We start from the raw sequence: 17,926 nt of genomic DNA, 5'->3' as shown, positions 1-17,926 counted from the left end.
ATACGACTGAGTCAACTTTGCTGTACAGCAGAAATTGGCACAACAATATAAATCAACTAAACTTTGATAAAAAAGAAATTCGAGACAAAAATAAAGTTTTTCATCACTCTTGCTGAACACACAGGAGGTATGTAATAGCTATTAAAACTCTTTGATTCACTCAAAAATATTTCCAGAGACCTGCTAAGTCACTGGTGCTGTGCTGGGCACCGAGATACAAGTGGGTACGACAAAGACGTGCCCCCCACCCCCAGGAAGAGGTTTGAATGCTGAATGTTAAAGAGCAGGTGGGCACAGACACGGCCCATATAAACGCTGTGACAGAGAAGCCCAGGCTCCGTGGAGGCCAGAGGGGGGGACCCCAGGCCTGGAGAGACCAAGCTACAGACACATCCTGCAGCCCAGGAACCCCTCCCATCACTGTCTCTGCAGCAAGAAGCCATCTGCCTCCCTCCTGTCAACTGCCCCCTGATTTTTACACACGCTTCGTAAGTCTGGGCTTTGGAGGAAGAAATCTAAGAGGTTGCCAGTCAAAATGCACAATGGTTACGTTCATTTTTACGCACTGATGCAGTTCTGAAAATCAGAAATACAACCAAGCAAAATGCCGTGACTTTTCTTCTGACTTCTTGAAATTCTCCAGTCCCACGTTACCTCAGCCTGGAGCAATCGCAGTAAAACCCCAAAACATCCATAACAGGCACAAACCGCAGTGTCACGACCACGCTCGATAACACCCGCTTCTGCTGCCCGGAGGTAACTTACCAGGACAGTGGGGCTTTTTTTCTTTTTTTTTTTTGGCAACGTCAATGGAATCCAACCACACGGCCCTAAAACCCTTACAGAAACCACAGGGAGCCAGGGGCGTACTTCTGAGGGCACTTACCAAGCCAAGGTCACATTCCCAAGTGGCGCATCGGTGATTTCAGGGTCTGGAACGCTTACGGCGACACTCACAGCCGAGGAGATGAACACAGCGTCACCAGCGTCGGGGACAAGCTTGAGTCAGGCTCCTCCACAAGCAAACAACGTCTCGGACACAGGGTACGCAGGACAAACCAGGAGATCGCGCACCTGCTGTGTGTAAATCGCTCACGACCACGTGGCATTGACACAGCGCCCTCCTTCACGGGGCTAATCGCAACTCCACCAAAAGCATCTATACCACTTTCCCAGGAACGTCGCCTCCCAGACGGTGACCCAGCCCCATGGGGTAGGACCACTTCCGCTTCGCCATGTCATTGCCCAGCGCCCAGCACGCTAAAAACACAAGGGTGCCGAGTCTCGTGGGTGATAGGGGGAGCACCCAGAGAAACAGGAGACCGTGTCCTGTTCCCAGGAGCTTAGAGACCTCTCTGGGTGGAAAAGACAAGACAAAAGATGACTTACCAGGCAGATTTAGTGTTAAGGTTAAGTGACCGATGACTTGGACAATAACGTCAATAGAACGGCGCTGCACACGTGTTATTACGATATGCACCTTTGCACAGAAAGACTCTTTGTGCAGAATGAGGTTAAGTGATCCTCCCAGAACTGGAATGATTTGGTAGTATTCTGTAGAAAAATAACATTCATCCCTTTTTGCCAGAAAAAAATTAATTTAAAAATGGCTTGGGGAGTTCCCGTCGTGGCGCAGTGGTTAATGAATCTGACTAGGAACCATGAGGTTGCGGGTTCGGTCCCTGCCCTTGCTCAGTGGGTTAACGATCCGGCGTTGCTGTGAGCTGTGGTGTAGGTTGCAGACGCGGCTCGAATCCCGCGTTGCTGTGGCTCTGGCGTAGGCCAGTGGCTACAGCTCCGATTGAACCCCTAGCCTGGGAACCTCCACATGCCGAGGGAGCAGCCCAAGAAATAGCAACAACAACAACAACAACAACAAAGACAAAAAAAAAAAAAAAAAAAGAGACAAAAATAAATAAATAAATAAATAAAAATGGCTTGGAGTTCCCTTCGTGGCTCAGCGGTGAACGAACCCTACTAGCATCTATGAGGACTCAGGTTCAATCCCCGGCCTCGCTCAGTGGGTTAAGGATCTGGTGTTGCCATGAGCTGTGGTGTAGGTTGCAGATGTGGCTCGGATCCTGCTCTGGTGTAGGCCGGCAGCTACAGCTCTGATTGGACCCTTAGCCTGGGAACCTCCATATGTTGTATGTGCGGCCCTAGAAAGACAAAAAATAAAATAAAATAAATTTTTAAAAATAAAAATGGCAATACTTGGAATATCCTAAACAAACTTCCTGGTTTTAAATGGTTAGAAGATATTTTAATACGAATATATTTAAATGTATATATAAAAAACAGACAATGAATTTTAAAGCAATTCTTTACCACTGAGTTAGTATCTGTTATTATTCCAATGCTCAGAGCTCAGAGTTGCTCCTCCTGTCCTTACAATAGGAAAAAAACCAAACGAATGGAAAATCAATGACCTTTCCTGGATCCATCGGAAAATTGAGGTCACAGGGCAAACCACTGCCCAGAAAATTGGAGACAGATGAATAAGAGACTCAGAGCAAGATGGACTCACCTGGGGAGAAGCACTGCAGCTGGAAATGGCAAGGACGCAGAGGTGGCGATGTCCACACTGGGTGACAGGTGGGCGAGCTGGAGAGGAGAAATGCCTGGGACCACAGTCTTAGGGGAGCCCCATGCTGTCACGTGTTGTACCCCCAGATTCTCAGGTGAAGAGCCAAGGAAAATCCTGTTTCTGGCAAAGAGAAGGGGAAAAGGAGTCATTCTGCAAGGACGCCCAGAGCCCTCGCAATGACAAAGTCTGCTCTGCGGGGAGAGACCCATCCTACCTGGGGGAGGATAATTCCTACCCAGCCCCCTGCAGCCGTCCTCTCTCACCTGAGGACACAAGAGGCCAGGCGCTACCTACGGGCTCTACTTACAGAAAGGCACGACATCAGAGAAGGAATCGATGAAGAAAGGTGAAACAGATTTTTCTTGTTTCTAATTGATGTGGCACATAAGTGTTTGTTCAAAGCCGTCAGAGTAACAATGTATCAAGTGATTGGATACACCTAATGGACTGATAAAGGCCTTGCAGGACAGCAGCCTCAAAAGGGAGGAGTGGGAGGGTCCAGAGTCCCAGAACGCTTAGATGAAAGGTACTTGCCCCCTCATGAAGCAGTACTGTGTTACTTGAAAGTGAACTTGGGTTTGTTGCTCATGTATGTTGCAAATGGATCAGCGACCACTACAGAAAAAAATCAGAATTGCAACTGATGTGCTAAGATGCATGGAAAATGGGATCCCAAAACATACTGATCACATTCCATCAATCAGAATTGCAACTGATGTGCTAAGATGCATGGAAAAAGGGATCCCAAAGCATTCTGATCACATTCCATCAATGAGAGAGAGTCACTACCTGATGATGAGCAGAGACCTGTGTGCCTTGTGGATGTAAGTCTTCAAAGTAACATGACCTCAGGGATCCTATCGTCCCTCCCGAGAGTCAGGCATCCACCACCTGGCAGCTAGCTGGCACCCATTCTGAAGAGGACCCCAAGTGTCTGGGACCAGGCCATCCAGCAGCTCAGCATGGGCTGGTGCCCAGGCAAAGACAGAGGCTGAAGTGTCAGGAAACCCGGGCTTCAGGTCTGTGTTCAGCTACTTAGCCAAATATCCATCTATGCCAATTTCTTCCCATCTCTAGACTCATTGTTTTTTAATTTTATCTTTATTTGTTTTTGCTGGAACTCCATAAATTTTACTATGTTTATTGTTGGACAACCATCATCACAACCCAGTTTTACAACATGTCCATCCCAAACTCCAGCCCATATCTCCCCCCACCCCAACGTGTCTCCTTTGGTAACCACAGGTTTTTCAAAGTCTGTGAGTCAGTTTCTGTTCTTCAAAGAAGTTCATTGTATCCTTTTTTTCAGATTCCACATGTCAGTGATAGCGTTAGACCTTTGTGTCTCGCCATCTGACCAACTTCACTTAGCATGATTCTTTCTAGGTCCATCCATGTTGCTGCGAATGCAATTATTTCATTCTTTTAATGGCTGAGGAATAGTCCATTCTGCATATGTACATCTTCTTGATCCACTCCTCTGCTGATGGACATTTAGGTTGTTTCCATGTCGTGGCTATTGTATACAGTGCTGCAATGAACACTGGGGTACAGGTATTTTTTCCAGTCATGATTTTCTCTGGACAGATGCCCAGGAGTGGGATTGCTGGATCGAATGGTAGTTCTATGTTTAGTTTTCTGAGGAATCTCCATACTGTTTTTCACAGTGGATGTACCACCAATTACATCCCCACCAACAGTGTAGGAGGGTTCCCTTTACTCCATATCCTCTCCAGCATTTATTGTTTGTAAACTTTTTAGTGATGGCCATTCTGGTTGGTGTAAGGTGGTACCTCATAGTAGTTTTGATTTGCATTTCTCTAAAAATTAGTGATGTTGAACATCTTTTCATGTGTTTTCTGGCCATCTGTATGTCTTCTTTGGAGAACTGGTCTGTTTTGAACTTCTGCCCATTTTTTGATGGGGTTCTTTGTATTTCTGGTATTGAGATGCAGGAGGTGTTCACATATTTTGGCAATTAATCCCTTGTCAGTTGCTTCATTTGCAAATATTTTCTCCCATTCTGTGGGTTGTCTTTTCATTTTGCTTAGGGCTTCCTTTGCTGTGCAAAAACTTTTAAGTTTAATTAGGTCCCATTTGTTTATCTTTCTATTGTCATTACTCTAGGCTGAGAAGATACTGCTTTGCTTTATGTCAGAATATGTTCAGTCTGTGTTTTCCTCTAAGAGTTTTATAGTATCCAGTCTTATATTCAGGTCTTTAATTCATTTTGAGTTTATTTTTGGGTATGGTGTTAGGGAGTGTTCTAATTTCATTCTTTTGCATATAGCTGTCAAGTTTTCCTAGCACCATTTATTGAAGGGACTGTATTTTCTCCATTGCTTATTCTTGCCTCCTTTATCATATATTAGTTGACTGGAGGTGTGTGGGTTTAATTCTGGGCTTTCCATCCTGTTCCACTGACCTTTACTTCTGTTTTTGTGCCAGTACAATACTGTTTTGATGACTGTAGCTCTGTAGTATAGTCTGAAGTCAGGGAGCCTGATTCCTCAAGCTCCATTTTTCTTTCTCAGGATGGCTTTGGCTATTCTGAGTCTTTTGTGCTTCCAAACAAACTTTAAAATATGTTTATCTAGTTCTGTGAAAAATGCCGTTGGTAATTTGATACAGGTTGCATGGAATCTGTAGATTGCCTTGGGTACTATAGCCATTTGACAATATTGATTCTTCCAATCCAAGAGCGTGGTATATCTTTCCATCTGTTTGTGCCATCTTTGATTTCTTTCATCAGCATATTATTGTTTTCAGAGTACGGGGCTTTTGTCCCTTTTATCCTAGGCATTTTATACTTTTTGATGCAATGGTAAATGGGATTGCTTTCCCAATTTCTCTTTCTGATCTTTTGATGCTAGTATAGAGAAATGCAGTTGATTTCTGTGTATTAATTTTGTAGCCGGCAACTTTACCAAATTCATTGATGTGCTCTAACAGTTAGCTGGTAGCATCTTTAGGATTTTTCTAGGTATAGTATCATGTCATCTGAACACAGTGATAATTTTACTTCTGCCTTTCTAATTTGGATGCCTTCTCTTTTTCTTCTCTGATTGCTGTGGCTCAGACTTCCTAATAGTAGTGGCGAGAGCAGACATCCTTGTCTTGTTTCTGATCTTAGTGGGAATTCCTTCACCTTTTCATCATTGAGAATAATGTTAGCTGTGGGTCTGTTATATATGGCCTTTATTATATTGTGGTAGGTTCCCTTATGCCCACTTTCTGGAGGGCTTTTAATAGAAATGTTTGTTGGATTTTGTCAAAATCTTTTTCTGTATCTATTGAGAGGATCATATGGTTTTTATTCTTCAGTTTGTTAATGTGGTGTATCATATTGAAAGATCCTTGCATCCCTAGGATAAATCCCACTTGATCATGGTGTACAATCCTTTTAATGTATTGCTGGATTTGGTTTGCTAGTGTTTTCTTGAGGATTTTTGCATCTGTGTCCATCAGTGATATTGGCCTGTAATTTTCTTGTGTGTGTGTGTGTGTGTGTGTGTATGTGTGTGTGTGTGTGCTATCTTTCTTTGGTTTTGGTATCAGGGTGATGGTGGCCTCATAGAATGAGTTTGGGAGTGTTCCTTCCTCTGCAATTTTTTGGAATAGTTCCAGAAGGATAAATGTCAACACCTACCATCTCGATGTGGCCTCCTCTTTGTCTTCTGGAGTAGGATACCTTTTTTATAGTCTCCTATTTTGTCGAAGGCTGTTCAGCAGTTGGTAGTGATTTTGTTGCTTTTATGAGAGAAGGTGAGCTCCAGCCCTTCTACTCCACCATCTTAACCCCATTTCTGAGTTATCTGTCTCCAGCCTCATTTTGCTTATCGTTAAAGAGAGCCAACAGACTAAATAATCTCTAACAGTGTTTCCAAACTCACAATTCTTGAATTCTAATTGATGAAAATAACACAGTAACTACTAAAAGTACACAACTGCGCTGTGCCATTCTTAACAGTGTGCGAGTGTGCATACAGAGACAATGCAAAATACAATGACATTTCCCACTGGCTTCGTTAACACTGGGTCATAATTGGAAAGCCAAATGGCAAGTCTTGTTTATCAAATGTAAATCCAACGTACACAAAACAGCCCATTCCACACGTTTGTTACCTCTCTTCACTCCCAAACTTACTGAAGTTTTAACTAACACCACATTCCGGGACAATGAGACAACTTTCAGAAAGCTCTGCTCCTGAATTCTGGACTCTTGATTTTACTGGTTTAAAGCCTACATTCCTATCACGGGGCCGCATTGCCAAGGTCCAGTGTACCACTTACGTCACTGCGCTGTGCGCGCGGCGGTGTGGGATGACTGCATTTACCCTTCGTGACACATCTCTGAAGTAGGAATCAGCCACATTTAACCAGAGTCTCAGCAAGGTTAGAGAACTTGGCCACCGTCATAAGTCTAGGCTGTTTCAGAGCCAAAATTCAACTCAAATCTCTCTGAACTCACACCACGCTGTCCCAACCCTATCAGAGTTTCCAAGTATCTTTAGTAGTGGAACCCCTTTCTGGAAAAAAAAAAAAAATGTACATGGAACCTCAATATACAAAATAAGTAATTGCAATAGTACACTGGACTTTTATAACACACAAATAAAAATACATGCTCCCCATTATATAATAAATACGAACATAAGAGTGAATTCTGATGAGCACATGAAATCAGATGTTACTGTAACATTAGCGATTTTTTTTCAGGCTCTGCATCAATTTGCTCTTCTACTTTGTTTTGGTTGCACAGCACCCAGCAAAGCTGAAAACGCAGTGGGTTTTCAACATTTTTTACAGCGGCAAAACTACTCTTGAAACTAATCCAGAAATCTGAAAGAAGATGAGTAGGAAAGTATACAATTAAGAAAAGAAGCCCCAGACTTACAATAGATGCTACTCTAATTAACATACGGGAGCACGCAGCCAAGGTGCCGACCCGCCAGGTAGTCCACGGGCTGACAGGCTCTCGCCAGGTCACGTTCAAATCACACCGCAAAGCCTGCCCCACATTTCATGCAGCCAGTGGCAGCACAAACTATTTACACATGCTTGGGAAGCATACTCTTTTACAGAATTTGATGCGAGTAGGAATCACAAGCGTGAATAAAAATAAATAAATTAAAAAAAAGACATTTAAGAGCCGAAACCTTTAGAAGGAATGATAACATTACAGAGTCAAAGGAACAGCCCCCAAGCGTCAGGGTATTGTGTCTCACAGTCTTCCCCAAGAGACGAATCTGGGGGCAAGAATCAGTGTCCTGATGGTTTGCTACCTTCCTTCCCATGCATTAAAATATGGAATATTCTGCAATGGGAGGATGTTCTTTTACCACTATTGTTAAAAAGAACTGAAAGAGACTCACAGGCGTAGAAAACAAAATTATGGTCACCAAGGGGGAAAGGGAAGAGGGGGATAAATTAGGAGGTTGAGATTAACAGATACCCAGTAGCATATATAAACTAGATACCCGGTAGCGTGTATAAACTAGATACCCAACAAGGACCTACGGTACCACACGGGGAACGCTTCTCAGTATCCTGAACTAACCTATAAAGGAAAAGAACCTGAAAAAGAACATGTGTATGTATCTTCTTTTCAGGTCCTTTATTATATACATATATATATACACACATATACATATATACACACACATACATATATGTGTGTGTGTGTGTGTGTGTATCTGAATCGCTGTGCTATACACCTGAAACTATCATAACTTTGTAAATCAACGATACTTCAGTTTTTTAAAAAAGAGCTAAATCCTCCATGAAGAATTCCTAGTCACAGCACGAATGCACCCCGCCTTCGGTGTCCTGATGGGAACAGGCTCAGGAGGGCCATCTAATAGCAGATGCTCAAACAGGGCTGTCCAGACGTAACGAGTGCTTCCAGCGAAACCAGTGGGCTTGTTTTACGGGTCACCCCTCCTCACTGGGAAGATGTGCCGGCCCCATCGTGCTGGCCGTCTCGTCAGCGCCGCCTTTTGAGCACAGCGTAAACTGATTCTTCGTAGGCGATCAATGGCTTGCCAAGAGCCAAAACCAAAACAGCAGAGTAATCGGTTCCAAGGATTTTCTTAAATAATATATGGTTTCAGTGCTGAGTAATTTATTAACAAAACTACCAAAGCCTAAAATGTTTTTGTCAAGTTTTGCAAAAAATAGCATCAATGTTTACGATGCCATCCACACAGGCTGACTGCCAGGAAAAAGCAGTCCCATTACACAGGACTTTATGGAATATTTATAAGATCCAATTTAAAACAATTCCAGGCAGTCAGCCAAAAGCACAAGATACTTGCTTCGTTCTTATAATTGAAGTGTTTTATGAAATTCAACAAAACAGAAGAGAATGTGAGTAGTTTCAAACGCCCCAATACTTTTTTTGAGATTGTTCAACAGATGCATTCTATATAGTTACCTACATCTTCCCAAAGAACCCCTGAAATGTCTCATGAACATACGCTGCAAAAAAAATAGTGGTTCCTTGATGGATTTTCAGTTTAATCAACTTATGAAAGACAGCAGAGGGATCGCATGAAAAGGGTTCCTGGATGTGGGCACTGGAATTTTTGGATTCAGACAAATGACATGTGGGCCAAGTTTCGGTGGCCAAAGCCCTTGACTGGGAGAGCCCTGCATGGTCCCTGAGGGGGACTGGCCAGTCACCCCCATGGAGGAGGAGGGAAGCTGAAGTGTCGCTGGGGAAAAGCAAGGATGAGGTGAATGCTAAGAACTGTTTCTTTTCCCACCAAGACTCACTCACCCCAGGCCACTGGCATGGTGGCCTCTACTTAATAAAACAAACGCCATGCCCTGATGGCAGCCTTTCCAGGAATCTGGGGGTGGGGAGCAATGGAACAGGACATGTCCCACTAAATCACAGGGAGAACTACTTAAAGATATAACACAAGACAAACACATAGCTGAACACAACAGGAAGAACACAACCCCAGCGACCAAGAGCAAAAAGGAAAAGCAGAGGAGGACATCGTGGGCCAGAACTTGGTAAGACAAAGCCCCGGGTACCAGAGATGGGGACCTGGCCTCCAGACGTGTGGTCTGAGCCTGGAGCGGGGAGCTCGGACCCAGCAGGGGCTGGACCCAGAACCTCCGGGGGCCACCAGGGCCAGGATGCTGCCATCTCTGCAGGGTGTAGGGAGGTGAGACCGTCCGTAAGACACGGGAGGCATATCTGCAGTGCGGAAGGGCTAGTGCGAACATGCCTGCCACAGGGAGCCAGGCTCCAGGAAACCCTGCACACTGAGACCACAGCCATGGCACCTGCGTCCTGCCTCCAGAGATGCCAAGATGGCAACATGCCACATGGGGGTTCCAAACTACACGCACCACCCACTCACAACGCACACCACATACATACAACACACACCACATACATGTAACACATACCACATGCACACGACATACATACAACACACATGTCCAACACACGCCACATACACATAACACACACCACCCACTCGCACACCATACAACACACACCACATACAAACATACACACAACATACCACATACATGCAACACACACTACAAGCAACACACACCACATTCATACAATACACCACATACATATAACACACAATACATGCCACCCACTCACACACCACATACATACGCTCACATACCACACACATACAACACGTCACATATATACAACACACACAGCTCACACACCATACATACAACACACACACCACACACACCACACACCACGTACATACAACATACACCACATACAAACAACACACCACATAAAAACAACACACCACATACAAACACACACACACGACACACCAAATACATACAACACACACCAGCACTCACACATCATACACATACAACACACAGCACACACCACCCACTTACATACCACATACAGACACTCACACACCACACACACACAACACACACAGTGCACGCACACAGACCAGTTGCAGGAACTGAGGAAATCAGGTGCTTCTCCCACCGTCAAAGAGCTAATAAACGACGGAGCTGGGCTCTGAACCCAGGCAGCGGTGCTACGACGTTTCCAAGGCGCCGTGTTTAAATGCAACACTTCACCCGGCAGTTACACGCACACCGCTGGATGCTGGTGGGGGAGGGAGCGGGAACCACAGGTGTCACCCTGAAAAGAAGGTACACATTTGGAACCAAGTGAGATGAATGTAATCCACACCCGAACCCTGGAGAAACAGCTCCCATGGTGCCTGAAGGAGAACACTTGGGCGTACGGGCACGTGCGAGAAAACGACTCATAAGCTAAGGGCAAAGGTTTTTTTGTTTGTTTGTTTGTTGTTGTTGCTATTTCTTGGGCCGCTCCCGCAGCATATGGAGGTTCCCAGGCTAGGGGTCTAATCAGAGCTGTAGCCACCGGCCTACGCCAGAGCCACAGCAACGCGGGATCCCAGCCGCGTCTGCAACCTACACCACAGCTCACAGCAACGCCGGATCGTTAACCCACTGAGCAAGGGCAGGGACCGAACCCGCAACCTCATGGTTCCTAGTCGGATTCGTTAACCACTGCGCCACGACGGGAACTCCCGGGCAAAGGTTTTTTTAATTTTAATGAATGAGTTGTCATGACTTAAGCTTGTAAATCCTAAGGAGAAGAAGGTGATATGGATCAAATGCCTGTGTCCTCCCAGAATTTACACATTGGGCCCGACCCCCGTGTGGCTGGATTTGGAGATGGGGCCTCCAGGGTGATGGGTGAGGTTAAACGAGGTTAGATGAGTGAGGGCAGGCCTGCGGCCCGTGCGTCATGGGCAGAGATCCCTCCGGCACACGCTGGGGAAGGCCCAGGTCGCAGCCAGAGGCCAGCCATCAGCAGCCCGGGGAAGAGGGTCCTCGGGGGCCGGACCGGCCGCCCCGGAGCAGGGATGACTAGCGCCTAGGTGACAAAACCAGGCGGAATTGGGCTGCTGGCCTGGGGCAGGGCCAGGCCCAGGGCGCACGTGCCCTGCTGCTGGGCTGCTTCCCCGGGAGGGGAAAATGCCGGGGCTGCGAGTCTGGCAGCTCTCTGTGTGGTCCGCAGTCTAACCAACGTCGCTCCTGACCCCGGGCTGTCCCCCCGCTCCCAAGTCCTCAGTGAAAAAAAGGCCCACGGGAGTAGGCACGGGACTCCTGCCCTCCTTCGAGCCTGAGGGTGAGCAGGCCACACGGTCCCATCTCCAGATCCTCACAGTCAAAGTAGGCGGTTACCAACCTGGGCCCCCAGACTCACCCGGGGAAGCCATAACCTCAAGTGCGGCTGTGTTTAGAGCTGAGCCTTTAAATGGGGTTATGGGGCAGGGGGTGGGGGGCTGACCCAACAGGACAGGTGGCCTTGTAAGAAGAGGGAGAAATACCAGGAATCGCCCAGAGCAGAGGCCGGCGGGAAGCCGCCCAGCCGGCACCTGGGCCCTGGTTCCAGCCTCCGACGGTGGGAGGGCGAGGCTCCGGCCGCTGCGCCGCCCCGTCTGTGGTCTCGGTCCCGAGCACGAGCTGACTAGGAGACCAAGGCTTGCGCCCCCCTCTGTCCGGGGCCCCGCCTTCCAGGTGCCCAGGACACTGAAGGACAGCTCTTCTCTGGCCGACCCTGTGTGTGCAACCTTCCACGTGGACACACAGAGCCAAAGAGAGGGACCAAGACAGGCAGCCACCGTGAAGCAGAGCTCCCCACTCACCTAGAGAGGCGGCTCCAGCCCTGGCCTGCAGACCCTCGCCCTGTAGGGGGCACCGAGCCTTCTGGACGCCAGCAAGGGGGGATGGTGACGTCCAGCAAGGGGGGATGGTGACGTCCCAGCCGCTGGTGGTTTATTCGGTGCTGGCAGCAGTGGGATGGGCCAGGCAGACGATACACCACGTGAGTCGGTTCCCTGCGGTCAGAGACTGTGGCTGAGAAGCAGCAGGCGAGCTGCACCATCTATGCAACACGCTGACTTTGTATAAACTCGCAAAACATTGTCCTTCCTTTGCTTCTTCTCCTGGTGTCACCAAGGTCCCCGCCTGCTCCCTCCTTCAGGACCATCAGGGGGTCGCCCCGAGACCACATTCCGGGAGCTCGACACTCACCCCGAGAAATATGAGAGGGTGCCCGCCGCACTCAGCCGTCTGGGTAGTGACACGAAGGCAGGCGGCTGTCCCTCGGGTGCACAGACCCAATGTCGCGTCTATAACCCAAACTCCCCATTGGCCTAACCCTTTCTTCTCGCTGCTTCGGACCCAGCGAAATCCAGGAGCGTGTGCAGCTGGACCACCGGGCAGCTGGCAGTTTGGGCGGTGCCTTCTCAGCGCGTTGATCCCGGGATGGTCAGATGCTGACCCGAGAGGAAGCCTGGGGAGAGGTACGCGGCAGCCCTGCAGCCTTTCGAGAGTCTTCTTAAGCCTAAATCATCTCAAAGAAACGGTTAAGAGAAACCAACACGCAGGCTTTGGAGCTGGCCTGGCCGTGGGAGGGGAGGTGACACTGAGGGGTCACCCGTTCTCCGGCCCAGGGTTGATGGACGGGAGTCCACGGTCATTAACAAGGAACACTATACACGGGCGAACAGTGGCTTCCGGACCATGGTCTCAGGGGCGTCCCACGATGGTCCTGAAGGAGGGAGCAGGCGGGGACCTTGGTGACACCAGGAGAAGACGCAAAGGAAGGACAGTGTTTTGGGCGAGTGTTTTGTGTGCGGTTACACGGGTAACCGGCGGCCCCTGACGTTCTGCGCTGGACACAGACAACCTGTGTTTCTCCTTCCGCTGCCCCCGGGGAGGGGCACTTGGCATCCTCAGTCTGTGGCAGTGGGGGGCTCTCTTGGGCAGCATCGGGGGCAGAGGTGGAGAGTTCAAAGGCTGCCCCAGCTTCAGGGCCAGACCGCGAGCAGACGCACCCCTGCTTCAATTCCCAGCTTAGCCCCCGTCACGCGGCCACGGCCAACGGAAGGGCCAGGCCCGTGCTGCCACCAGCGCTGGTGGCCCTGTCCTCCCTCTCAGCCATCACACCTCCCAGCCAGAGGCTGTCAAGATGGAATCACTGTCACCTCTGACGGGGCAGCCGATCGGGGTCACAGAATCAGTAGTGAGAACACTGCAAAATCCCCATCAGCCAAGGTGGCCGCCCCTCTGCTGTCAATTGGGCAAAGGGCGAGAAGGGCAGGGCAGGGAATCACCCGCGGGAGGCCCGGTACAGGAAAGGGGAGGGTGCTGACGAGCCCCGTGGCGCCCCCAGCCCCGCGCCAGGAGTGCGACCCACGGCCACCCTGTGAATCCAGGACAGATGCGCCTGTGCCAGGACCAAGGAGCCTGAACTCGGACCCCTGGAAGCATGACACAACAAGACGGGGAGCTTCCAGGGGCTCCCAGCTGCCACGTGTGCGGTCGCCAAGGTCTTGGCGCCAGCTCCGCCTGCAGGGTCCTGGCCGCCTTGGGGCGCAGGCGGCCCGAGTGTACAGTCCGTTCCCGTGGAAACCCCATGACTCCCCACCTGACTCCCCGCCTGAAGCCTCTGCCTCACGACGCACCTGCATTTCTCTGAGATGCCCACGAGAAATGTCAGTGCCCTGGGTCAAACTGGGCGCCAGGACACCCCCTTGTCATCACTTTAAAGTCTTTTTGGTGAACCCCAGCTTCTGGCAGCTAACAACCCAACTCCCCAGCTTTACTCACTTGCTGGAGGTTCCTCCTGAAAACACCGTGCCCTGAACGGAGAAGCAGCTCTGTGTCCACCGCCCCCCGGCCCCCGGCTCTGCTGCTTCCCTGACTCGGCAGCATCAAGGGCAGGGCTCGTCCTTTGAAAGTAAAACAACCAACGGGCAGCCTGGCCACCTTCCGGCCGGGTCACCCCATTTTCCCATCAGTCCCTGCTCCGCTTCTCCTTCTTTAGAATTAAGTCCTTTGGGCTTTTCACCCCCTTCTCAGGACCAGAGACCCCACAAAGGGCGGGCCCTGGGAAACCCGAGTTCTTTCTTCCTTTCCCCTCCTTTCTTTCTAAAAAGTGAGGCCCAAGTGACCACAGCTGTGGGCTCTGGGCAAGTGAGTGACTTGAGGACAGGCTCTTTCCGGGGCCCAGCTCCCCAGCAGCCCCCCAGACCCCTGGCAGCCCCCCGCCCTGACCCCTGGCAGCCCCCCCCCCCCCAGCAGCCCCCAGCAGCCTCCGGGCACGAGCAGGACCAGCTCCCTCCGGTCGGCGGTGCTGACAGTGAGAGGGACGGTCGCTGGCCGGACACGGGGCCCACTCAGCCAGCAGGACTTACTCGTCAAAGCGCCAAGATCTGAGTAACCTTTGCTCCTCTGCTAATTCGATGGCGGAGAAACCAGGTTTCGCGCCCAGGAAACACGAGTGAGAGAAGGAAGAGCGACCTTTCAGCCAAAATATGTGGGAGGAAGGATCTAATTCAGTCTGGGCTCATTTCACGCATTTTTGCGACGCGGGGCTTAAAAGAGGGTCCGCCGCTTCCCTTGCTTGTCCCGGTGACCTAGGACAGGCCAGGTGACAAGGACAAAGCCCCTTCTTGGTCCCACGTCAGTCCGGTTGAAGGGGACGTGGTTCCCAGCAGCTTAATCTATTCCGTGCAAATACGCTGACGTGCTTTTCTGCCATCAGAAACGAAGCCTTCAAAAATCGCACCGGGTCATCAGCTGGCCTCAGCCCTGGGAGGGCTGGTCCCCACGGGCACAGCTCCGTGTCGCACAGAGAGTGAAATCCCAACGAAAGAGCACCTGGGTCCATGGAAGTCCTTCCTCGGAGAGTCGGCTGAAAGGAGAGGAGTGTTTCTTTCCTGCAGAAAACTGACAGTGAGCTTCGTGAGGCTTGACAGATTTGGGGCTGTCACAAACAGAGGAAGCCAAGTTCGTTTCTCCTGAGCTAGTACGTAGTTGTAGCAGGAAACATGTGGCGCTACCAGAGTAATCCAGTGCTGGAAGCTTTGCTATCACAGCGCCAAAAGCAGGCTTACATAACTTTAATACGCTCCGTGCTTATACCTTACTTTAAATACAATCTTTTAAATTGAATTTAACTACAAAAACGTCCATAAAATAAAAATGCATGATCTCATAAAATCAAATCAGTCTTTAATTGTAATACTAAAAATTACATTTAAGTAATGGTGTCTCTGCGTTAACAGCTCCATAAAAGAGCAACTGCAGAGCCAATCTTTGCTCCCTGGCTGAGCAATGATTTCCTTAACTTTCTGCAATGAAGAGATGAAGTTCTGGCCCAGACGCGAGCTGTGCCCTGATGGGGCAGAACTGCTGTCTGGAGTGAATTTCCACTTAGCCCCCGGGAAGTGGTGGAAGAGATGTTGAGAGAGCGAAGCTGGGCTCCCTTGGGCTCAGACGGGGGTTCCTCATTGTAACTAGACTCCAGAGTAAGATGGCAAGATGAAGCCAGGAAACGCTAAAAAAAAAAAGTGCCAATGTTATACTCACTCATAAAAACGTAGGGAAATTCTGCTGCTGTTTTTGAGCACACAGTGAGTAATAGTTTCCCAGTATGAAACAACGTTACTGCCAACTCGGGGAGTATGCCCTTCGGGAGGCCGATCTTCATTCTGGAATGCGCCAGGAAGCCAGCCAAGGAGGGAATTCTACTTTACAAATGAGTTGCATTTCCCAGAAAGGCTCCTATTAGTCGAAGCCTTCGAGGTAGCACATGTCACTCCTGTGCCTCAAGGAGACTGTCAGAGGGGGTGAGAGGCAGCCCGAGGAATGGGAGGAAGTATTTGCAATCCTATGTCTCCTAAGGGCTTGAGACCCAGAATCTACAAACCACCACGGAGACAAACAACCCAATTCAACAGAAGTTTAAACCCAAAAAAAGGGTTTAAAAAAAAAAATGTGCCAATGCTATACTCATTCATAAAAATGTACGGAAATTCTGCTGTTGTTTTTCAGCAGTGAGTAATAGTTTCCCAGTATGAAACAATGTTACTGCCAACTCGTGGAGTATGCCAACTCTGTTAAACAGTGAATTCACCCTTTCAAGGCTGCCCATCTTTGTATCCATCCAATTATGCAGCAAAATTACTTCCAAAAAGCAGGACTCACGAGTGACTCTGATTTAAGTCAGTAGCTGAAGACTGGTCTCTGAACTACCGGGTCAAACAGCAAGAGTGGGTCTTTCTTCCCTTTTTTCTTTAGTGGCACCCGGGCCAGGAACTGAACCCGTGCCACAGAGGTGACAATGCCAGGTCCTTAACCTCCTAGGCCACCAGGGAACTCCCAGGAGTATGTTTTTCCTAATTATTAAAAACAAAGGGACAATGGGACATATGTTGACGATGCTGAAGAGGGGACTCAGGGAGGCCAGGCCTGGACACCACCACCGTCGGTGCCCACCAGCCAAGCGGAACTCCTCCACACCCTTGGCCACCGGCCCCCACTCCCAGTGCACAATCTTGTAAACCTGGCTGGACGTGTAGACGCCTTCACGCTCCCCACCGCCACCTTCAATGCGGGACCCACAGCCACCCTCTGAATGCTGTGACACAAAGAAGGCCGGTCCAGGTCCATCCTCCCAGCGCCAGCACCTCCTCTGCTGGGGCCCCTGGCTCCCGGGAATGAGAGGCACCCTTTCCACCCTCCCTGGAGACGAGGCCCAAGCTCCTGACGAAGGCATGGCCCTCCCTCGGCTGCAAAGGGCCGCCTGCTTCGCCCTCTTCCCTTCCTCCCTACAGGGCGCAGCAAGGCGGCTGGAGCACGAGGGGCTACTTTCGACAAGGACTGACCTCGAGGGTGTGAGCTGCTCCAGCAAAGTGGAGACAGAGGAGCCTGAGGCCAGGCTGTTGGTGGAGCTGCCACGGCCGCCTCGGCCTGCGGGGTTTCTTGTGCGATTCCGTGACCATGATCAGAGCTCCACTGTTTGTGGGGACCTATCACCCCACGGTGTCCCCCACCCTCTTCGCCACCTGCACGAGCGGGGAAGCAGAGAGGAGACCAAACCGGCCCCTGGTGTGTGGGGACCAGGGTTGGGGCAGGGGGGCGTCCAGGAGCCCCCGGCCGCCCACCCCTCCCAGGGCTGCCCTTGGACTGTAACACCTGTCGTGCTTACCGCCGACGTCATGCCCCTCACCTGCGGGGTCACCTTTCCTGGGGGATGGAATTAGGGGAGTAAGGTCATGAGCACAGAGTGTGAGCTGGACACAGGTGCTGCCACCTGCCTCCGTGAGGACTGAGTCAGGAGCCACTGCAGCTGCCGACCCTCAGCACCCCTGAAAGGAGCCGGGCTTAGGGGCTCGGGAGGGAGGGCTCCGTGCTCTGGGAAAACTGGCAGAACAGGCCTTCGGATAGTGAGATGTTTTCAGAGGATGTCGTGAGCCCAGGTCTTGCATCGCC

At 49.9% G+C, this 17,926-nt stretch overlaps 1 long non-coding RNA gene across 6 annotated transcripts in view; it reads right to left on the bottom strand.

Annotated features, from left to right (window-relative positions):
• Positions 1-17,926, bottom strand: part of LOC102166684 (uncharacterized) — a 411,372-nt gene that overhangs the window by 363,689 nt on the left and 29,757 nt on the right. For 2 of the 6 annotated variants that reach the window (XR_014833426.1, XR_014833427.1), the window contains exons 1-2: positions 14,845-15,989; positions 2,528-2,707 (exon numbers count right to left, since the gene is read on the bottom strand). This is a non-coding gene — a long non-coding RNA (uncharacterized LOC102166684). Of the gene's footprint in view, positions 1-886; positions 1,261-1,389; positions 1,555-2,527; positions 2,708-6,880; positions 7,117-10,545; positions 10,749-12,288; positions 12,481-14,257; positions 14,380-14,844; positions 15,990-17,926 lie in introns of those variants that run through there. The other 4 variants (XR_014833423.1, XR_014833424.1, XR_014833429.1 and 1 more) reach the window with 4 other exon arrangements.

This window comes from Sus scrofa, chromosome 18, assembly GCF_054392235.1.
Source record: "Sus scrofa isolate SSC_HxYL_T2T_F1_AM1 chromosome 18, Sscrofa_HxYL_maternal_Yorkshire_Landrace_v2.0, whole genome shotgun sequence".
Lineage (NCBI taxonomy): Eukaryota > Metazoa > Chordata > Mammalia > Artiodactyla > Suidae > Sus > Sus scrofa.
Note: the sequence above shows the minus strand (reverse complement) of the source record. Positions and strands in the feature narration are given on the sequence as shown.